Source organism: Erigeron canadensis, chromosome 8, assembly GCF_010389155.1.
Source record: "Erigeron canadensis isolate Cc75 chromosome 8, C_canadensis_v1, whole genome shotgun sequence".
NCBI lineage: Eukaryota > Viridiplantae > Streptophyta > Magnoliopsida > Asterales > Asteraceae > Erigeron > Erigeron canadensis.
This window is the reverse complement of record NC_057768.1, coordinates 24,694,100-24,716,610: the sequence shown is the minus strand read 5'-3', so window position 1 is coordinate 24,716,610 and position 22,511 is coordinate 24,694,100. Positions and strand designations below refer to the sequence as shown.

Sequence of the window (22,511 nt, the reverse complement as noted above, 5' to 3'; positions counted from 1 at the left end):
GATGAAAACATGAGAACCCAAAAATTTAGTGTCAAGAAAATAAAATCGAAAACTTTAATGTGGGGCAAAAGTTAAAAATGAAAACTTTGATGTGGGGAAAATTTATAAACGTTATATATAAGAAAAATGGATGAAAATAGTCAAACTAAATGTTTAAAAAGTAAAATCGTAATTATGTGAAAGTTATTTGATGAAAACATGAGAACCCAAAAAATCAGTGTCAAGAAAAGAAAAAACAGAAACTTTGATGTGGGGCAAATTAAAATACGTTATGTATATAAAAAGACGAATAAAAATAGTCAAAACCAAATAGTGAAAGTTAGTTGATGAAAACATGAGAACCCAAAAATTTAATGTCAAGAAAATAAAAACGAAAACTTTAATATGAGGCAAAAACTAAAAAGATAGAAAGTTTAGGAGGTTAAAATGAAAAATGGTAAAAATTATTATGTGCTATAAGAACTTGTACATTCTACGCATAACGTTAAAGCTTGTACATTCCACGCATAAAGTACTTAAATGAAAATAATCAAAGACCAAATGTTTAAAAGTAAACTCGTAACTGTGTGAAAGTTGTTTAATAAAAACATGAGAACCTAAAAGTTTAGTGTCACAAAAATGAAAGCGAAAACTTTGATGTGTGATAAAAGTTAAAAAAATAGAAAAATTTAAGGGTTAAAACGAAATTTGGTTAAAATTTAAGGGGTTAAAATTAGTATGTGCTTTAAATGCTTGTACATTTTACGCATAAAGTACTTGTACATTTGCATAAGTTTTTAGTATATTATAGAAATTTTAATGGTTAAAATGAAATTTCGTTAAAATTTAGGGGTTAAAACGAAATTTGGTTAAAATTAGTATGTGTTTTAAATACTTGTACATTTCACGCATAAAGTACTTCTACATTTACATACGTTTTTAGTATATATATAATTGGGGATTAGGGGTGGATAAAGTACAAGACAAAATATATAAGGAAGAAAATGATTATCCTTTTTAGGTCCTTTTTAACTTTTTAAGATATAGTTTTACTGCAATATATATATATATATATATATATATATATATATATATATATATATTTGAACAGCAGTGGTGATTGGACTCAGCGGCATGCCTCTTCATCGTCCGGTAGAGATTGACCACGTCACCAGCACAGTCAAACCGAGGGCATGACTGGCTGTGGAAGTCCCACTACCGTTATGGAGGAAACTAGCTAATGCTAGAGAAAACCCCCATGCTCCACCTCATTGGCAAAGACTTCCAATATGTCTTTCAAAGGTTTTGAACCCGTTGCCAACATTTGGTTGAAAGACATAAGGGGCATTAAATGTCCAGTTGGGCTAAATCCGAAGGAGTTTACTGCAAAATATTCAACGACTTAGTTCGAGAAAAAATTGCTATCACAACTTAAGACGGGATTTTTCAAGATAATTTACCCTGAAATTGAGTGATATATGAAAGCTAATAAATTTGTTATGAAATAAAAGTTCTTTCTACATGTAAATAATGATGAAGATGAAATATATTAGACAGATAAACTGATTTAAAACGAGTATATTTGTTTATATTTACACGAGGGAAAATGTTCGCGCATTGCGTTGGTGAGATGGTAGGGATGATAGGTCATAAAAGGTGATAAGTGATAGAGTGTGATAGCCAAATGCTTTATCCGTACGGGCTCCGCTCTCGCATTTAAAAATTCATCGAAAGTATATCGAACGACATCTCTAATGAAAGAGCATGAAATTTTAAGAACACCCATACAATTTTTATAATTTATCGATATACGAATTTTGAGATAAAAGAGTTTGAATGAATTAGATGAATAAAATGATTTATGGAGGAGAGAAGAAAAATATGAGTGATTGAGATATGAGGAGAGAGAAGAAAATGATTGGTTGGGATTAAAGGGTATTATAGGTATATTAGTTAAGGATGTTTAAATTAGTGAATAAAAAAGAGAGGTATGTTAGGTACTTCAAATCATGAATTGAAATTTGTAAAAAAGACAAAATGCTTTATAAGATAATATAGATATAGATATGTATAATGTATTTCTCATAATTAAATGACGGGATTCTGAACATTATCTTTATTGAACCCTAGGAAAAGGGTTTTGAACTCAAAATATTCTATTTAAGAGGGTTGCACTTGTAATGGACCTTTCAATCAATCTTAATCTTAATTTAAATCTTATCTTAGTCTTATCTTAATATATACTAAAAGGTAGAGGTACAAGAAAAAACCGATTAACCGAACCGAATCGATTTGTAACCGGTAACCGAAATCGGTTAATAACCGGAATAGTAAAAACCGATTATAGGTTACCAGAAACCGTAGGTTACTAACCGATTACTCTTTTCAAAACCAAAACCGATTATTAATCGGTTAACCTATAACCGGTTAATTATTCCAAATAATAACCGGTTAACCGGTTAATCACATATTATATACATATTATTAATTAAATATATATATATATATATATATATATATCAATATCAATCATACTATATACATACACTTATATATAATCAGAAAGATTGCACCATCAGATTATTTCATTTGCTTTCAATATATCTATACTATATATAGATTAATGCTTATTTCATCCGATCCAACATCAATTTTGGTTGTTTTTGAGATTTGGGATGATGAAATTTGTTGTGCTTAGAAAATGATGTTTATTTGGAATATAAGTTTTTTCGGAATATGGGTTTGTCGCTTAGGCTTGTCGGAAACGATTGTTTTTTCACATTGTTCACCACTTTCTCAATATTATAATAGGCGGTTAAAAAAACCGAATAGGTTAACCGGTTATTATTAATCGAAATCAGTTAGATAGGTACCAGTTTTAAAACCTAGAAAACCGGTTATTAACCGGTACAAGTTAACCGTAATCGATTATTACTGTTTCAAAAAATAACCGAAACCGATTATTAAAATTAATAACCGAAATCGGTTAACCGCTTCTTACACCTCTACTAAAAGGCAACTGACCTAATCTCAATTGACCAACCACAACTCTCAATTACTCAAAATTAATTAAATCAATACATGTCTAAATTAATTTACACTTTTTGATTTTTCATCACCAATTTACACTTTAACCCAATTAAAAAATAATTATTACTTTATTGCATAATGTCTATCTAATAATAAAATATAGCTAAAAGTTAGAGAGGTTACAACATTTGGAATATTTATATCAATATTCATTTTATATTATTAATTGTAATTAATATCGTTGTTATTAGTAATTGTAATCAAACTATAATTAAGATAATCATTGTTGTTATTGTAAATAGAATCAAATTATATTTAGGATACAAATTCTTCTTATATAACTATATCTTACAAATAAAATCACAAAACACGAAATAATCCAAAATCCCACGAACCAACTCTACTTTTGTTGTTTTCAACAACTTAACGAAAATAAATTTTTTACAAATTCTTTTTTGAATTGAAAACTACGATAATGACTTAAATATCTCAATTTCTTTTTAAATGGCTACTTTTTTGAACCCAACAAATAAATACATTCAGTATTTACATTTGAGGATCTTAATTCTTTTTTAAGTATATTTTATGTTTAATGTTTAAGTATTTTTTTTATTCCATATATAAATTTTTATATTGATAATGTTGTAAAACCCATATATTTGACACGAGTCTAGATCTATTTACAATCTATGGTCATAATTAAAATTATAATAAACTAAAAGAGGGGTATTATGGTATTTTGATAATCATATTAAAATAGTGCTCGTTCCATCTCTCATCTTTTCGATTCACATAAGGCATAATCAAAAACTGAAGTAGCAGTGGTAATAATTTATTGGATATTACCTTCAAAATGTTTCATGAAATGTCAAAACTGAAGTAGCAGTGGTAATAATTTATTGGATATTACCTTCAAAATGTTTCATGAAATGTCTAAACTAAATTTGAAGAGTTTATAGTTGAAATAAAAGGAGGAATTTTGGAAGTAAGTTGAATAGAAAGACAAGCTCTATCAAAAGAGGTTAAGAAGCCTAGATTTAGTATAGTGATAGATGATGTTAATGCTGGTACCAATATATATGTTATTAACAGATATAATATTAGTTATATACCCACGTGATGCGACACTGTAGTGATGGAGACGGTGGTTGCGACACGTAGTGTAAGTTATTGACGTAAAAAATATAATGTAGTTACAAGATTTTAGAATTTAAGGGTATATATTGTAAATTAATTTCACTAAAAGTATTATAGGTTAATTTTTCAATTAGATTTTATTGATACTTGAAGTGAAAATTTTTAAAATAGTAAATAAAATATAAGGCATTTGAAGGTTGTCAAGTACTTAATTGGAAAAAAATGTTAGTAACCGTTTGACAATTATACTTCTAAAAAAAGTTGTCATGCATATTTATATTATTTCTTAGTTTTAGATATAGATAATACTAAGTTTTAGGCCTGTATCAAATACACGGGTACTATAACATTATCAATATAAGAATTAGTATATGGAAGAAAAAATAATACTTGCACCTTAAAATGTAAAAATATACTTAATTTTTTTTTTTTTTAGATATTTAAATGTAAATAAATGCTAAATCATATCAAGGATGGATGATATAGCAGGGTTTCCTTAATACAAACTCTTCCAGATAAACAATATCTTAAATTTGATTACATAATTGGCCGAGTTTTCATTGATATCTTGCAAAAAAAAGTATTTTTATTTTCGTTAGTCATGGTTGTTAAGAACAATAAAAGTAACAGTTGGTTCAAGAGTTTTCAATGATTTCATGTGTTATAATTTTATTTATAGGGTTCTGTTTATATATGAAGAATTTGTATCCTAAATATAGTTTGATTCCAATTTATAATAATAATAATAATAATAACAATAATGATTATCCTATTTATAGTTCGATTACAGTTACTAATAACAATAATATTAAATTAATAATATTTTAAATTGGGTCAAACTGTAAATTGGTAATAAAAAATCAAATGGTTATCATAATTATAGTCTGAAACAATTACTAATAACAATAATATTAAATTAATATTATTTTTAAATTGGGTTAAAGTATAAATTGGTTATAAAAAACCAAAAAATGTAAATTAAGTATTTTTAAATTTGGTTAAAGTGTAAAATTGGTGATAAGAAACCAAAAATTGTAAATTAATTTAGACATGTATTGATTTAATTAATTTTAAGAAATCAAAGTTTACAATTAGTCAATTGAGGTCGTTTCAATTGACTTTTAGTATATATTATATATAAAAGAAAGATATCTTTAGTGAGTTGGTTATATGATGTATATCACATGCTTCACTATTACATGCATGTTTATTGATGAAACCAATCTCCGAGTCAATTTTGTGTACCCGGCCGAGGTTTACGAACTGCGATGGAACTTCACGGAACTTTACACGGTGATAAACGGAACACAGAATAACTTGTAACAACTTTGAGAGTGACATCCTAAAGTACAGGTTTGAATTGACACAACTTAAACCGAAGTTTACGGATAAATTACTTTGTAAAATTGAGATTAATTAGATCTTGAAAATTATAATAATAGTAGTAGGTGGTTTTTCTACAAGTTAACACCTGCTTGCCAGCTAGAATATTCAATTCAATAAAATAGTATACCAATAATCACGTTACCAGCTAAGATATGTGATATAGTATTGTCAAAATGTCAAGTGCCGGCCAACTAAATAAACTAATATGGTTGACCAAGAGATTTGGGTGAAATCACTCTATAAACTATGACTGAATCGTTGTTTATCATCATCTATCATACACACATATAACAATTGCTCCTTCTCATATTAAATCTTCACTGTAAAGTGTAAACTATAACAACGATATCACAGATAAGGGCAACAATACACATAAAGTATGGCTGAAATCGTTGCTTCTGAACTCATCAATGTTGTTTTAGGTAAGCTGGTAGATGAAGGAGTGAAGTACATCGTCCGGGCCAAAGGAATTGGGTCCGAGCTCGATGATTTAGGCAATAAATTGTCCATGATCCAAGATCTCCTTACTGATGCCTCTGACAAAGAAATTGCTGATAAAAGTGTTAAAAAATGGCTCAACAGACTCCAACATCTGGCTTATGATATTGATGATGTACTTGATAGTTTGGCAACCAAAGCCATGCATCGTGAGTTTACAACTAGCAAGGTAAGAAAACTCATCCCTACTTTCAAACTAAGTAAAAAACTGCATCACCAGTTAGATAGTATTGCCACTAGGTTACAACAACTAGAAAAGGATGCACAACTTCTAGGATTGGTTGTGAAAGATGAAAGGCCCAGAAGTACTATGACTAGTAGAAGAATCGAAACCGCTTTTCCAGATTCATCTGAAGTCATAGGACGAGTAGGAGAAAAAAAGGAATTACTCCATAAGTTGTTTGGAGATGGGCATGTAAAGAAAACTTTAGTGTTGTACCTATAGTTGGTATGGGTGGGGTTGGTAAGACCTTTTTAGCTAGAAGTTTGTACAATGAAACAACGGTGAAAGATCACTTTAAACTCCATGCATGGGTTTGTGTTTCTGATGATTTTGATGTTTTTAAAATAACTCAAACCATCTTTAAAGAGATGGCAAGTGAAAACAAGGAGTTTAAAGATTTAAATGGGCTTCAAATGGCTCTTTCAGATCAACTCAAGGAGAAACGATTTTTACTAGTGTTAGATGACATTTGGAGTGAAAACTATGTCGATTGGGAGAACCTAGTAAAGCCGTTACATTCGGGAGCCCCTGGAAGTAAGATAATCATCACTACCCGAAAGGAGGGATTGCTCACCCAAATAGGTCTTGATGATCTAAATAAGCTAGAAAGTTTGTCAAATGTTGATGCTATGTCTTTACTAGCCCGACATGCATTGAGTGTTGATAACTTTGATTCACATACCGATCTGAAACCTCATGCTGAAGGTATCGTGAAAAAGTGTGGGTATTTGCCTTTAGCTTTAAAAGTGGTTGGAAGGCTATTGAATACAAAGAAAAATGAGCAATATTGGCAACATATGTTAAACAGCAAGATATGGCAAACCGGTGATAATATTGTTCCAGGCCTTAGGCTAAGCTACCTAGAGCTTTCAGGATGTTTGAAACAACTGTTCGCATATTGTTCCTTTTTCCCCAAGGACTTTTTGTTTGACAAAAGAGAGTTGGTTCTGTTGTGGGTGGCAGAAGGTTTCATTAAACAATCAACGGGAAGCGTGTTAACCGAAGAAGAAGAATCCTTGGGCTACTTTGAAGAGCTGTTATCGAGGTCATTTTTCCAGCATGCACCTAATGATGAATCATTGTTTGTAATGCATGACCTCTTGAATGACTTGGCTACATTAGTTTCCGAAGACTTTTTTCTCAAGTTGACTCCTCAGATGGAGATGAAGACGGAAACTTTGTCAAAATACCGCCATATGTCATTTATTCGTGAGGAATATGTTGCTTACCAGAAGCTGGAGGCATTGAAAAATGCCAAGAGTTTGAGATCTTGTTTGGCAGTGTCTGCTGGAGTGAAAGAAAGTTCTAATTACTTCTATTTATCAAATAAGATTTTGGTTGACCTACTTCCTAAGTTACCACTATTGAGGGTTCTTTGCTTAAGCGATTTTCAGATAAGTGAGGTACCTGAGTCCATTGGTGACTTGAAGCTCTTGAGGTATCTTAACTTATCGCAAACCCAGATCAAAGAACTACCAGAAAATGTGGGCAATCTTTATAATTTGCAATCACTTATTGTTTTTAGTTGTGATAAACTATGTAAGTTGCCCAAAAGCTTTTCAAAGCTTAAAAATTTACGACATCTTGACATTAGGTACACTCCATTATTGAAGAAGATGCCCTTGGGTATTGGTGAGTTGAAAAACTTACAAACGCTTAGCAAGATCATCATTGAAGGAGATGATGGATTTACAATAACTAAGCTTAAAGAGTTAAAGAATCTAGAGGGGAAGATTCACATTGTAGGGTTAGACAAAGTGAAAGATGCGGGGCATGCACGGGACGCAAACTTATCGACAAAAAGGCTTACTGAGGTCGGGCTGGTATGGGATGATACATCTAATGATTCTCGAAATGAAACACTTGAAAATGAGGTCCTTAGTGAACTCAAGCTTTCGAATGATGCTTTGAAGGATCTCATAATCGAGTCATACCCGGGAACAAAGTTTTCGAACTGGATAGGTGATCCCTCATTTCACAAGTTGGTATATGTTTGGATACATGAATGTAGCAACTGTAAGTCTTTACCAGCACTTGGGATGCTACCCTCACTAAAGGAGTTGTTTATCAAAGGTATGGATGCAATTAAAGTCATAGGTTTGGAGTTACTTGGGACGGGTAGTGTTGCATTTCCTTCTCTTGAAGTTCTAGGTTTTTACTCTATGTTTGGGTGGTCTGTATGGTCGACCAATAGCGAGGACGTTGTTGTACTTCCACGCCTTAAGAGACTTTATATTTGTGATTGTCCTGAATTGGTTGACATCTCACTTGAATCACTACCCTCATTGAGAATGCTAGTGATACATGCATGTGGTGATGGTGTGTTGAGAAGTATGGTTCGTGTAGCTTCATCGGTCAATTATTTGGGAATAAATAATATTGCAGGGCTTAGTGATGAGGTGTGGAGAGGTGTTATAAAGAATCTTGCGGCAGTCGAAAATATATGGGTCAAGTGTTGTAATGAAATAAGATACATGTGGGAATCAGAGAAAGAGGCAAGTAAGGCTCTTGTGAATTTAAGAGAGTTGGATGTGAATGGTTGTTCAGAACTTGTGAGATTAGGAGAGAAAGATGAGGATTGTAGGAGCAATCTGCTAACATCACTTAGGTTTTTGAGACTAATAAACTGTGATAAGTTGAAGGATTGTAGTTGTCCAAGTAGCATTGAGAAATTGAATATAATTAAATGTAGTTCAATTACAAGTGTCTCCTTCCCCGCAAGAGAAGAAAAAGGAGGAGGAATGGAGAAGCTCAAGGCACTTACAATTGAATATTGTAAAGAACTAGTTGTAATTGGAAAGAACGGGTTATTGGATGGGGAAGCAAATGCCAAGAACAAATCAATGCTTGAATGGGTAAAAATATTAGGTTGCCCAAATTTGAAATCAATGAATGTATCAATGAACTCCATTCACCTCACCTTCTTGGCAATATGGAATTGTCAGAACATGGAGTCATTCCCTAAGCTTGATCTGCCAAATCTCACCTCATTAACAGATCTTAGAATTGGGTATTGTCCAATTATAGATGCTTGTTTTCCACGTGGGAATTGGCCTCCAAAATTGACAATTCTTCAATTGAAGAAGCCCACATCAGAGTGGGTTCCTCAGAATTTTCCAACCTCCCTTGTTAAACTACGATTAATCGGCGGAGCAAATGATAATGAGGTAAGGGATTTGAGTCAATTGTCTCCTCGTCATCTTTTTCCTTCAAATCTTACTTGGCTTAAATTAGGGGGATTTGAGAAATTGGAAACAGTTTCAGTGGGACTCCAACACCTCACCTACCTCAAACATTTGCAGTTTTGGAATTGCCCAAACTTAAAAGATCTACCAGAGAAGCTGTTGTCTTCACTCTTGAGTTTAGAAATCGAGAAATGCCCAAAACTGAAAGAAAAGACAAGTAAAAGAGAAGGGTTCTCTTTCAAGAGCTCCTACTGGCCCAAAATCTCCCACATTCCCCGCATTGAGATTGACGGTGAATTACAAAATTGATATGTATGTATAAAGGTCGCGCTCTCTGTCTCTCTCTCTCTCTCTCTCCTCTTTTGACATTCTTTTACATTTTTACTTGAATATTTTATAATATAGAATTTTATCTTTTAAAAATGTTAAATTTGAATTTACTCCTCTTCTTTTGTAATGTATATATATGTTTATTGCACTCCAGTTTGACAAAATGTCTCAATGCATTTTTCTAACTTCATTATTTGTTACACCTACACTTTTCATTACTTGCTTTTCTGCTGTTTTCTTTGAAAGCATTCGAGTATTATCGTTGCACATGCTGGACAACTAAGTACTGTTTATGCTTTATAACTTGATTATGTAACTACATCAGATATTTTTTTGTTTTCTAACTGTTTTATTTTTATAATATCAGGACAGAAGCAAAGTCAAGTTGGGTTGATGGGTCCACTTAAAAGCTGGGGGAGACCAAGATCAAACAATCACACAGGTGATTTAAAGTTAATCCAATGCACTCTTTAAGAGGTGGCAGAATCACGGGTTGGATAACGGGTCAAAAGGAGAATATTGTTGGGTTCAAAACGGGTTGATTTTCTCTTGATGGCGAGGACAGAGGAAGGTCTCAATCTATGAGTTGTCAACAAAAGGATTTTAGCAGTGTAATATTCACAAGAATGCAGTAAAGCTTGCACATATATTATCTGACGCAGCTAATAACAGTTGAAGTCTCCATGTGAATGTAAGTCCTTTTCACTCGAAAATGTGCAATAACCCCATATGAACAATGTTTAAATTATTGGCATTCATGTAATGTATATATATGGGCATTATTTATGAAAGCAACAAAGAATTCCATATTCAAGGGTTGCTTTTCGAAATGATCTTCTTAGGATGAGTGGTTCAAGTGAAGGTGTAATATTTAGTAATGGTTTCAATAATGCATGTGAATTGATGCTTGAAAAGTATAACACGAATGACCCATTTATAAGTTATTGGGTTTCATTCTTCTTCTTTAGAAAAAGAAAAGATTTGTGTTTGATCACAAATGTCATCATGTCAACACGTATATTTTAACCTCTAAATAATGACAATTACAGATAAGGAGGACAACAATCTATCAAGGTTTCTGCAGATCAATGGCATGGATCTTCATGCACCTTTGACGAAAACGCTCAGACTCTTTCTTGCAGTTTCAATGGTATGCAAACTCAAATAAGTAGCAATTTCTTGTATTTAGGTTTAACTTTAAATTGAAGATTGTAAGGAACTAGTAATGGGAAAGGAGTAATTTGAGTGAATTGCCTCATTATTTTCATTCAACTCTTACTTCTCTTACCTCACCTCCCTCTAGCAGCGCGATATTGTTTGAAATCATTCGAGTATCATTGTTAGACATGCTGAGCAATTAACTACTGTTTATGCTTTTATACCTTAACTAAGTACTACATCAATATTTTTTTTCAGTTTAGATTCTTATAATTTTTGTTTTTTAAACAAATTTCTTTTTATAACATCCGGACAGAGGCATAGTTAAATTGGTTGATGGGTTCGCTTATAAGCTGGTCGAGACCAAGACTGACAATTGAACAAGCGACAAGATGATTTAACGTTAAGCCGATGTATTCTTTTAGAGTTGGAAGAATGACAGGTTGGATAACGGGGCATATTATTGTGTTCAAAATGGGTTCATTGTGTGTTGATGGCGACAACAGAGGAAGGTCTGAACTTTGAGTTTTCAACAAAAGTCTGGCCAGATTTTAGCAGTGTAACATTTAGGAGAATGCAGTAAAGCTTGCACATATGCTATCTAACCTTTTAACGATTTATTGTAATGAAGAAAGTGAGTTTCTTTCAGAGCTTTATTGGAAAATATATGTATTTGAGGCATAATATGAATGTAGACTTATAACTCACTACTATCAATAAAAGATCATCCTGTGTTCCTGTTAAACCAAAATCAAAGGGGAAATATTAAAGAAATAATATTACTGTATTTACTACTCGTAGTATTTTACTAAGGAAATGATAATATATTTGGATCAACTTGTCTCCCTTTAATAAGATATTTCTTCATGAATAGACCACTATTTATATACGTACAATTATTTAAAGTTAGATTTATCCCCTGATCGCTATTTATATGAGTTTATATTTTCTGTGCTTTTGATCCAAACATTGCTTAAGTTATTGAAGAAAGTTTTCTAATGGAATCCATTTGTTAATTTCTTCTACTTGAATATTTCATAGCAATTTTATCCATACTACCTGATATCATCGGTAGCAGACTTTACAACAATCTTCTTACCATGTATGTCACTAGCATTTTACAAAGTCAATTATCTAATAAGCATAAGTTTTATAACTAATGTTCCTGTAGCTTTTCCTTTCATACAAATGGAAGCTACAATGAATCCGACTGACAACCTTTAATATCGAGAATTCTATACATAGTTTAATTGTAAAATATGCAAGGAGTCGGCTAAAAAGACATCACCGTGTCCTTGGTACAGCAAAGACTCCAGGAATGTGTAAAGGCATGTTTGAAAATGAGGAGCTCAAAAGGGCGAGTGTTTGAAAGGGTGGTGGTCCTAGTTCATTACTTGAAACTTGTTAAGTTTTACTTATTTTTGTGTATAAGAAAGGGCAGTATATAAGAAATATAATGCTCTTGTAACCAAAGACTGTAGAGAGGATGAATGGATACATCATGACATACATACCAAATGGCTTATTATCTTTTATATGGGTTTAAACGGACTTTGTCATTAACCTACATCTTACCTGATAGAGACAATGTACCAAATCGAATGCATACAAAAGCATATAAGCAAGTGTAATGAAAAAGGAATACTACAACTTATCTAGTACATGTTGAAACTTGGTTTGGGAAGTCCCAGTAAACCCAAGAGGATATACCAAGTCATGGAAGAAGTTTTGGCTTGCAAATCTACAAGTTACATAACATTATATTTGCTGAGATACATAGATACAGATTATATATGTAATGGAAACAAGTGTTTGCCAAGAAGTATCACCAGTTCCTTCTCAACATAAACAAAATGTCGACAATGTGGACTGAAAACTCTCACAAACTTCTCATAAGAAGTATATCCCGTTTCTGCACAAGTCCCATTTAAGCCTGGAATTTGGTCAAAGAAAAGTTTAATTCTGAAAATGAGCAGAGGTAATTTGCTCAAAGTTGACCAAAATCGCCTTTCCAAAAACCAAAATTAAAATTATGCTAAGACTGGGTAACACACACACAGTTTACGACTTCGATTATCCACCAAATGGTTTGTTTACCCTGCTAGAAAGGTTGTTGGAAAGCCTATCCAGTCCTTCATATAGACCTTCTCCAGATGTGGCAGACGTGCTCTCAATATACCCAATACATGACCCATTTGAAACATCATCATAGATACATCCATGTGGTGCAGTGTTGAGATTTTTACCAGTTTCGGTGTTGGAGAGAATGCAAGCCAAGCTTGTCAGTGATCTCAGCCGAATTCATAGCTTTTGGAAGATCTTGCTTGTTGGCAAAAACAAGCAACTCCACATCTTTAGCTTGATCCTGTAACACAATTTATACATCATATTGACAAACATAATAAACATATTTGCACTGCAAATTGCAGGGCTAATTTCTTTTGTGTAGCATAGCAAAGCCTCGATATACATTTATACCTCTTTAAGCATCTTGTGTAGCTCATCTCTGGCCTCATCTATACGATCACGATCATTGCTGTCAACCACATAGATAAGACCTTTTGTGTTTTGAAAATAGTGTCTCCACATAATTTGCCGCCGCTGAAAACAATTAGTAAAATTAGTACTGGATTATAGTGGTGACAATTTTCCCCAATTTGAGCTTGTACAAAATGGTGGTTTTACCAGCTGCATCGAGACCAACCATCACAATACGCATCTCCTTCTTGCCGAACAAGACACTGATTAACTTGGTGAAAGACTGTCCCATGTTTGTATCTATAGCATAAACACCAATTCGTAAAGATTTATAGCGATTTATATATGTATATATTGATCATCCTCGGGAAAAACATATAGTAAACTCATGAGGAAAAAGCTAAAATTATCACTATCAACTAAAAAAAACAAGGGACAACACACATGGGAGAGGATCCCTCCCCAAACATATTGGTCACGTTACGCCAATGACCATGCCTTTGTGTTATCAGGCTGTGTGCAGAACTAGTTACTTAAAAAGTGTCATCTCGTAAATGGCACGTAAATAAGAAACTAAGTTTTACAGGCATACTCCCTGTCTCTCTTGAAAACAAAACTCGATACAAACTCTAACCCAACTGAGAAAATGATACATTGAAATGAAATCAACTTAATGAAATGTGGATCATGTAGTACACTAGCTACAATACTGATTTTGATAATGGCAACTTCGCAAAGAAAGATACGCCAATGAGATTTTGGTCTAGTGGGGGAAGCTTCGTCTGGTCCAAGTTAAAACCCAGACATTGACGTTTCATTACTTAACTTAAAGAAAACTACCTTACTAACAACTAACATTTTGTCACTTAAAAAAAAAACACAAAGAAACATACATATATATACGAGACTTACATGTAAAGGCAACCAGAACGTTAACAAAGGTTGCCGAAACCAAGTTTTGTCGATCACCACCACCAAAATGTGGAAGCAATCAAAGTGGGCAGAGTATATCATTTAAAAAAACAGCGATGCCTGCCTAAACGAGGCGTTGACTTGCTTAATAGACGAGCATCGTACAAGCGCAATGCGGCGGCAGTAATAGGAAAGGCGGTCTGCTTTATTAGGGATTTTGGGTAGTTACGTAAAAGATATAAATATTTAATTGGGGGGGATTTGCTTTATCAGGGAGTATGAGATAAACAACTGTTGAGTATAAATATAATTACAAATTTACAACCAAACCTTTGCGTCTATATTTTAACTCAAATAGTGATAATTAACACATTTACTTACCCACTTATTTTATTTGTGTTTATGTTTTTCAATCCAGTTATGAAAATCACATATAAATATGCTTTATAAAAATTAATAACCTATATGAAATTAAAATTATTTATAATATAAGTTATCCTTAATAATATTAACATTTTAAGGAATATAATGTTTGGCTTTTCTTCTGTGTAACTCGATTATTTTCCCGCGTAATACGCGAGTTAAACATATAAAATTTTCATAAATAATATAATTAGCAGTTTTAAATAAGACATGTTGAAATATGATGATATTAATATTTAAAATGTATTGAAGTTGTTTAGTAGGATATACATGTCGAGTCATAATATAATTAATTAAGTTTATTGATAACAAACAGTGTAAAAGAATGTTTAAATCTTTAGTTGTAAGTTGAGTTAGGTTATGTTCACTAAAATTAGATCAACTTAGATGTTTAAGTTGAACCGTAATTCACATGTATTGATGTAATAACCTTAAGAAATGATTCTTCAAAATGCATTAATAAAGATTATAGCATTTGATTTAAGTTAATGATGAAGAACAAAGATAGAAGACAAAGTTGGGTATAGAAGTTGTTTGATCAAATAATCGCACTATGACTCAACCGAAGGTGTGAGTGGGTTGGAGGTGTTTTGTTGGCGATTCCCTTCCGGTCAGAGGGTCGAAGACCGCTTTACGCCTATTGTTGTTGGTCCTTAAGTCGTTTCGTGCGACTTAGGGTTTATGGAGTGGTTTAGGGTTTGTGATAATTTCGGGGTCGAATGTATATTGTTTATTCGGAGAGAAATGTATGTGATATATATGATGATGTGCCGTATGGCTTCCTCCACTATTTATATAGAGGGTATAAACTTGGAGAAGAGGGTAAGAGAATTAGGGTAAATCTCTTTCTCTTTTGAGAATATCTTATTTCCTTTTGAGGAGATTTGTGGTAATCTCTTAATAAACCATGTCCGAGTTATTCGGACTTTGATATGTATTTTATTCGGATAATAATGGAAAGGATTTATATCCGGTCTTTGTTATATATTTTATTTCGGAGCTGGGTATTTTTTACCGTAAGAGCTCCGGAATGATTATGTTGAACGGAGGTTGGGCTCCGTCCTGGGTATATAAATAAGTAATTTTCATATGTACGAAAGTATCTTCGTATCGGCTTCAGATACGGAGCTAAAGCTCCGTATAGGGTATATCATCAGAAGTCAACTTAGACTAATCGGTAAGGATGAACAACCTGGGAGATATGATTGTGTAAAGATCCTAAGTTGCTTTTATCAATTTCAGATCCATTATGACATTTTTCACGGCTCTTTATAATTATTGGAAAATAATTAATATTTAATAAATATATATCATAAAAAAGATTTTTATTATTTATAAATATTTATGTTTCATTAGTCATGTATTAACATATTTGACGTATATCATATATTTATAAATTTATTTTTTATATCAATCGTAATTTGATACTTTTTATATTATAATAACTTATGAATAATAATGTACTATCAGGTATTGTATTTTTTTTATTTATATTCTCAGTTAATCTCGTACAATGCGCGAGTTTAATCTAGTAATCTATATATGATATCTTGTAATTTATAAAATAATAAAGTAAATAATAAAGTAAATAATATAATATTTTGATTTGTAAAAGAGGGAATGTAAGAGCTCGAAGAATCCGATATCTAATTACGTAATGCAAGTATCATTATAAGTATATTAATTTTATAATAGTTTTTAAACATGATATGTGAACCAACTCCACTAAGCTGGGTTGGCCAGGGGTATCTTCTAAATCCACTATGTGGGCCCCGGAGGTGAGTTTTCCCCAAGGTCTCAGGTTCGAGTCTTGGGTTTCTCATCTCAAGGTATTTTCCATGAGGAGGGGGTTGGAAGTCCAGCGAATTGTTGGTTAAAATCGCCTCCCACACGTCTGAATCGAAACTAACTTTACAAAAAAAAAGTAAAAGTGATCGTATCATTATCTTAATTTTTATATAGAAGTTTAATTATTATTATTATTATTATTATTATTATTATTATTATTATTATTATTATTATTATTATTTATGGTATATTCTAATAATTAAAAGAGAAAAGAGCCTCAATACCCAAATATGGATAAAAATATATCAATTTACCCAACAATTTTTGAATTTTCACAAAATACCCATAAGAATCGCAATAATATGAGATAATCGCAATAAGATTCATAAGATCGCAACGAGATTTACTTTAATCGCAATGAGAGAATGATAATCGCAATGAGATTATCATAATAGCAAGATCTTTATGCGATTATATGTTCTTTACGAGATCTTAGGTTCTTTATGAGATCATAGGTTCTTTATGAGATCACAGGTTCTTTATGCGATCATAGGTTCTTTATGCGATCCTTGGTTTTGTATGCGATTCTTCGTTCTCATTGCGATTCTTTTTTCTTATTGTGATTATTTATCTTTATTGCGATCTTATCCAATTCGACCACCTCTAAGATGCCCTATAAACCATGTCCATGAATCAGATGTTTCTGATTTTTCAACCCCGTTTCACAATTAAAGAGGTTGGATATGAGTTGTATGTGTTTAAACATGTGGTGGAACGAAGAATTGTTGGTGATTTAATTGTGAAGGAATCATGAAATTTTGATGATGATAATAGGTATCTTGTTGTACATTGTGATCTCCATAAACGCGGGTTGATGAATTGACTTGATTACTTCTAATTCCTAATTTGATAAGATCGCAATAAAGACAAATAATCGCAATAAGAAAGAAGAATCTCAATGAGAACGAAGAATCGCAATGAGAACCAAGGATCGCATAAAGAACCTATGATCGCATAAAGAACCTATGATCGCATAAAGAACCTATGATCTCATAAAGAACATATGATCTCGTAAAGAACCTAAGATCTCGTAAAGAACCTAAGATCTCGTAAAGAACATATAATCGCATTAAGATCTTGCGATTATGATAATCTCATTGCGATTATCATTCTCTCATTGCGATAATAGTAAATCTCGTTGCGATCTTCTGAATCTTATTGTGATCGTCTGAATCTTATTGCGATTATCTCATATTATTGCGATTCTTATAAGTATTTTTTGAAAATTCATAAATTGTTGGGTAAATTGATATATTTTTATCCATATTTGGGTATTGAGGCTAGTTTCTCTAATTAAAAAGGGTATATTTTGACAAATCATATAAAGTAAAAGTATTAATATTGTCATTTAAGAAAGTTGAAATAATTATATTTGATCTAATGGTCATAAATCAAAAATGGAATTAATCCAATGGTTCTTATTTGTTTAGGAATGAATGTAGGACCTTGTTATATATATATTGGTAGATTACCATCATCAAAAAATTTCTACACCGTCAATAGAAAAAAATTACCCCGGCCGCTGGCATTATACAAGACACGATACTAGTTTTTTTTATATTCATGCTAGATTGCTAGTCTGTCATCCCTGCATTATATAAATCTCACTTCAAAATTTGTTAGTTATTGCCTATGTGGCATGCTTAAAAATGCAAGAAAGCCCAAAAATCATTACAATATTGCTCCTTGGAAGGTCTACGGATTAGTTACTTTTATAAGAAGTTCAAAATTTCGAAAACGGATTAGTTATGCTTTCAAGAAGTTCAAATTTTCGAAAATTTGAATGTGTAACGGTTCGTGTATTGCTTGTGGCGGTTACTTCCTTGCATGTCTATGTCTATATAAGGCCACTTCCATTCAGTTTTAAGGCATTTCAAAACGTAAACACATAACAGATTAACTTTAGCATGGCTTCACTAAACCATGTTTCAATTAGAAATTTGCGTCCAAATAATAAGCCATGTACGATAACGGCTAGAATTTTGCGGCTATGGAAGCAACCTCTATATGGAGATGTTAATAACATAGGTAGTATTGAGATGATCCTGATGGACGAACATGTAAGTATTCATTGTTTGTGAATTTTTCTTTTTTGATTATATTACTTTTTAACATAACTTTCTTTCGAATTTATAACTAGCTTTTTAACATTCTAATGTATAAACATTTTCATTTTGACAGTTTGATAAAGTGGTTGTTGTTGTTGCAACAATCGGTTCTATTCCAACCGACCAGTTATGGTATTCAATGGAATGTGTGAACTATTCTCAAGAAGTTAAGTTGACCGATCTCTACATGGATGCAGTCGACATTATTGATGCTTTAAGGGACAACAAAAATGTGGATATGTTGTTCATGTAACAAGGAAGGAGTTCTCATCAATCCTAGGTATATATTTATATTTCATATTAAAACTCTATAATCATTAAGTTGTGTGGTAAAATTGTATCTCTGTTTTTTTTTTTGGTAGGTTTAATGTGCAAGTTAGGATTGTAGATGCCACTGGTGCTATTGGAGTTAAAATGAATGATCAACAAATTTCAAATCTTATACAAAGAACAGCCTCTCAAATTTGTGATGAAAATTATGAGGTATATTTATAAGTCCCAACTTAAGAGATGGTACTAACTGAAGACACCTCTATGTCAATGGTGAGAGTTCTTTGCAATATAAACATTGAACTGGAGACGACCAGTTACAGTGATTGTATACCAAGTCCTTGGATAGATTACTTAGCAGGTGACAAAAAGAAAGACAATGCAATAAGTAAGTATAACAAAGTAAAATGGTGAGACCAAGTTGTAATTTTCAAATGTATTTTATTTATTGATGCTAAATAAAATACAAGGTTGTTGAGGAACCAAGATAATACATAAATGTAAATATCCTAACAACCTATGAAATACAAATGATCTATACTTGGAAATTCTCTTTAACAATCGAAACACTTAAAGTTGTGAATTGTTCCCTTTTACGATTGAGAGAATATTGCACAAGTACACCAAGAATATTGCAAAGGTCTGAATATGAAAAGTTGTATTCTTGTTGTGCAAAGACCTCTATTTATAGACAAAGTTGGCATTGGGAATCCAACTTTGTCGTATAGATATGGTTGACAGCATTTAAGGAAACTAGGTGAGTTCCTTTGAAATGCTTGATAAGGTAAGTCAAGACATTACTTTATCTAACCTGCTTTATGCACTTTTGTACTTTAATCATAGACAAATGATATTGTATGTATAAAACTGCATAAAGCAAAAAGGTCTTCCTTGTAAACAGTGTAAAGCATTGTAAAGGCTTTAAACTGATATTCTCCAGTTTTAATCTGTGTAGAATGCCAACTGGGCTTCACTGCCATTGTCATTCTCTATCTTCCATTTGTTGTCTTCGACGTCAATTGGAATGTCTTCAGTTCTGATCGGATCTCAACTGGAGGAAATCTTCAGTTGCATTAACTGTACGTTGCAACTAGACTTCAATATATTTCTGGACAAATCTTCTGGTCTCCAGATGCAACTGGAGACTAGCCAGTTTGGTTGAAACTGGTTCTAACAATATTTGGTTTATTTTAGTGCTAAATAAGACTTTTCTATGCATTTTAAGTCATTAATTTTTTTAAAAATGGTCATTAGTTGTAATAGGAGTACATTTACTTCGCTACATGCATGCTTGAACTGATGTTAAAGAAATTATTTAAGGTTATAGCGCATCCACGTGGGTCTATATATCAAAGTGGGAGAAAATTCATAATACCTATCACATCCAGGTAACCAACATAATCCTTCTTATATGCGCCTACTATGGGCAATCCATTTTATAATTTCTCTCTGGCGTGCAATGTACGCGTTTTAAGCCCTCGTGTATCATTAATAAATCCCAAGGTATATCTAGCATTCTTCTTCTTTAAATTAATCAACTCATAATAATAGTTTTATTATGTCCAACTTAGTTATATTTATTCATTGATACAATCTTAAAATAAAGTTTAAGAAAAATTATTTAGGGTTGTCCGTGCATCGCACGGGGTCTAAGCACAGTATTTTTATATATCCATGATATAAATCACACTTGTTATCCCTAATATATGCTACTATAGTGACATCTAGTTAGTGTCAAACACTTCGAACCGACAACGTAAACCACACATGATTGCTGGCTAACTGTTAGAAACTGCTGGAGGAAACTACCAAAAACCATCAGCATCTGCCTGTTTAGATTAATTATGTTCTGTGGATTTTTGGTTTCAGAATATGTTATAACATATGAAGTAATAAATTGAGTCCAAAGTTATGTGTTTATGCAGCAACCCAACTTCAAACCATAAAATGTGATATCGCTATAAGTAACATGCTTTACACCAATCTTCTTAACATCTATATTATCATTTTTTAAAAGTCAATTATATTATAAGCATGAGTTTTAATAACTAATGTTCCTGCAGATTTTCCTTTCACACAAACGGAAGCTACAATGAATCCGACTGACAATCTTTAATATAGAGAATTACACAGGTTATCCTGTAGAATATGGTATCAAGAATTCTATACAGAGGTTATCTGTAGAATATGGTAACGAGTCCTTGTAACAACAAAGACTCCAGGATTGGATTTTGTTAAAGACACGTTCTTAAATGAGGAGCTCAGGAGGGCTAATTGTCTGAAAGGACGGCGACACTTGATAAGCTTTACTTATTTTTTGTGCATATATATGAAAGGGGTGGGAAATATAATCTTCTTCTAACCAAAGAGTATGTTCACCAACAAGGATTTGATAGCAAATCCTGGTGTGTAGATTGTAGAGAGGATGAATGGATACGACATGACAAACCAATATGGCTAAAAAGCGAGTACAAAAAGTGCTTTGTGGGTAGGAGTAGCCCACATAGCACTTGTTGTACTCATTTTTTATCGACTACGGTTCTAAAAGTAGTACTCAGCTATTGACATCATTTTTTTTGGTTAATGCAGCTATTGACATCATTCAAATAACATGTTGGGCAACTTCAGACATGTTCAAAGTGTTCTTAATAAAAATGGTGTACCAATCACCTCCCTTCATTTTTAGGTATCTCTAACCCTATATAACCCATTATACAGTAATTAAGTTGAGATTACCAGTTTACCACACTTACCAATGTGTTAAAAATCCTCAAAGAACATGCATTCAGATATTATCATGATCATCACAATCGCAAGCATCACTCTTGGGTTGTGGCCTGTGTTGGGACTTGGGAAAAACAAGATAAGTTGAACATCCCGGTTCCTGGACGTAGATCGGAGCAGTATGGCTAAATGGTCCGCTACTTTGGTATAATAAAGCATTGATCCTAATATTTAACGTGTTCAGGTGGTTGCCAACATGATTAATGATCAGAAAGGAGCTTAATGCATCAGTGCAAACCCACTCCAATTCCTAACATACTAACATAGCATAAAGGACTTGCAATATACATTTGATTAATGTGCCCAAAAGACAAGGGGGAAATAGAGAAAACCCCACAGATCCTGGATGGATAATTACATATGCTTCTTATAACGGTTGTCACATTCTTGCATTCATAGGAACGACTCATTGTTCGAATGTCCCAAAGGAAAAAGTCTTTACCTACAAAAGAGTAAAGCATCTATATGACTTGCCATATTGAGTAACATAGTTTAAGAAGCTGCGTTGTAGCATCAAATAAAGCCGAGCCAGCTTGATAATTGCATAAGTTATGAAGCATATGAACTACTAATGCTTAGAACCTTAGACTAAGCATCTTGACATAACTTCTGTTATGTGAATCTTTGCCACATTTCATCTATTGAGGTTATACGTCCATCTCACAAAACGTAAAAGCCTTATCTCCTGAACTACTAACGCTTAGAACCTTAGACTAAGAATCTTGACATAACTTCTGTTATGTGAATCTTTGCCACATTTCA

General features: G+C 32.6%; 2 pseudogenes; one reads left to right on the top strand and one right to left on the bottom strand.

Annotated features, from left to right (window-relative positions):
* Positions 1–5,899: 5,899 nt before the first annotated feature.
* LOC122580585 lies at positions 5,900–10,423 on the top strand (annotated as a pseudogene).
* Positions 10,424–12,748: 2,325 nt separating this feature from the next.
* LOC122579923 lies at positions 12,749–13,696 on the bottom strand (annotated as a pseudogene).
* Positions 13,697–22,511: the final 8,815 nt, after the last annotated feature.